The sequence below is a fragment of the Scyliorhinus canicula genome, chromosome 25, assembly GCF_902713615.1.
Source record: "Scyliorhinus canicula chromosome 25, sScyCan1.1, whole genome shotgun sequence".
In the NCBI taxonomy this organism is placed as follows: Eukaryota; Metazoa; Chordata; class Chondrichthyes; order Carcharhiniformes; family Scyliorhinidae; genus Scyliorhinus; species Scyliorhinus canicula.
In genome coordinates, this window is record NC_052170.1 from 2,582,136 (window position 1) to 2,584,726 (window position 2,591).

Consider the following 2,591-nt stretch of genomic DNA (forward strand, 5'->3'; position numbering starts at 1 on the left):
CAAACAGACGGTCACTTTGTCCCAGATTCAGCAGTGACTGAAGCCTCCATTTTGAAACTGTGGAAAGGAATTTTAAATGATGGAATTAGCTGACGTCATGTACAGTATTCTCCAAACCATCTACATACGGTCAGGTGTAATATATTAATTCCGATAAACCATGAACACTGTGAACTGACTGAATTAATACAATTAAGTATAAATTGCCGTCTCAGAATAAAAAGAAGAGGAATTGTACAAGTTATTTGAGAATCTCATTACTTGGGAAATATCTGCTGTATTGCGGGGGGGGGGGGGGGGGGGGGGAGATGTGCAATTGGGATCAGAGAGAGGTGTTGGGATTGGGATCAGAGAGAGGAGTTGGGATTGGGATCAGAAAGAGGAGTTGGGATTGGGATCAGAGAGAGGAGATGGGATTGGGATCAGAGAGAGGAGTTGGGATTGGGATCAGAGAGAGGAGATGGGATTGGGATCAGAGAGAGGAGATGGGATTGGGATCAGAGAGAGGAACATAGAACATAGAACAGTTGGGATTGGGATCAGAGAGAGGAGTTGGGATTGGGATCAGAGAGAGGAGTTGGGATTGGGTTCAGAGCGAGGAGTTGGGATTGGGATCAGAGAGAGGAGTTGGGATTGGGATCAGAGAGAGGAGTTGGGATTGGGATCAGAGAGGGGAGTTGGGATTGGGATCAGAGAGAGGAGTTGGGATTGGGATCAGAGAGAGGAGTTGGGATTGGGTTCAGAGCGAGGAGTTGGGATTGGGATCAGAGAGAGGAGTTGGGATTGGGTTCAGAGCGAGGAGTTGGGATTGGGATCAGAGAGAGGAGTTGGGATTGGGATGAGAGAGGGGAGTTGGGATTGGGATCAGAGAGGGGAGTTGGGATTGGGATCAGAGAGAGGAGTTGGGATTGGGATCAGAGAGAGGAACATAGAACATAGAACAGTTGGGATTGGGATCAGAGAGGGGAGTTGGGTTTGGGATCAGAGAGGGGAGTTGGGATTGGGATCAGAGAGAGGAGTTGGGATTGGGATCAGAGAGAGGAGTTGGGATTGGGATCAGAGAGGGGAGTTGGGATTGGGATCAGAGAGGGGAGTTGGGATTGGGATCAGAGAGAGGAGTTGGGATTGGGATCAGACCGAGGAGTTGGGATTGGGATCAGAGAGAGGAGTTGGGATTGGGATCAGAGAGAGGAGTTGGGATTGGGATCAGAGAGAGGAGTTGGGATTGGGATCAGAGAGGGGAGTTGGGATTGGGATCAGAGAGAGGAGTTGGGATTGGGATCAGACGAGGGAGTTGGGATTGGGCTCAGAGAGAGGAGTGGGATTGGGATCAGAGAGAGGAGTGGGATTGGGATCAGAGAGGGGAGTGGGATTGGGATCAGAGAGAGGAGTTTGGGAATTGGGATCAGACCGAGGAGTTGGGATTGGATCAGAGAGAGGAGTTGGGATTGGGATCAGAGAGAGGAGTTGGGATTGGGATCAGAGCGAGGAGTTGGGATTGGGATCAGAGAGAGGAGTTGGGATTGGGATCAGAGAGGGGAGTTGGGATTGGGATCAGAGAGAGGAGTTGGGATTAGGTTCAGAGAGAGGAGTTGGGATTGGGATCAGAGAGAGGAGTTGGGATTGGGATCAGAGCGAGGAGTTGGGATTAGGTTCAGAGAGAGGAGTTGGGATTGGGATCAGAGCGAGGAGTTGGGATTGGGTTCAGAGAGAGGAGTTGGGATTGGGATCAGAGAGAGGAGTTGGGATTGGGATCAGAGAGAGGAGTTGGGATTGGGATCAGAGAGAGGAGTTGGGATTGGGATCAGAGAGAGGAGTTGTGAAAATGATAGAATCACCTCAAGAGGCAAATAGCTTTTCCTGTTCCTACACAATCCTAAAGTCACTGCATATTCCAGGGATAAAATTCTGCAAACTCTTCACTTTTAAAAAAAAATTCAAACACAACATGATGGTGGACATGTATCCTAGGATTACATATTAGTGTTTGGGGACATTTCTCCTGGGATTTTACACTGGAGTTTCCCAAAACCTAATGCATAATCTTTTTCTGGTTGCCATGGCTATAATCGGAGACAAATGCGCTCTGATCCAGGTGTTTGGAAATGTACGGAGATGTTGTATCGGAAGCTTCAGCTTCTGTTTTATAGTCTAAGAAACTTGTTGATTTCCCACGTTACATCCGTGGGAAACTAGAGCAGAATCCTTTATCCTAATTCAGTGCCCATTTTAAAGTCCATAATACATCATTGGAAGTATAATATTAAATAGCTAAACTAAAAGTTATTGGAGTAAAGCATAGACTAGTTTCTCTTGTATATGGGTAGAGAAGGTGGGAGAGACATTACAGTCCTCCCCTCCATTGGGGGGGAGGGGGGGAGGTGAATTACTACATGACAAGTTTACATAGGCTGTTTCAATGATAAATTTGGTCACAAGAACTTACAATGGTCATAGGAAGTGGATGACAAAAATCTGAGAATGTGGGAAGTGTTTGTTGCAAATACAATTTATATAGTGTGTGTGTGCTCCCAGTATAATGAGAAAGGAGCTCTCTCTACGGACACAAACACCAGTCATCTCTCTCGATG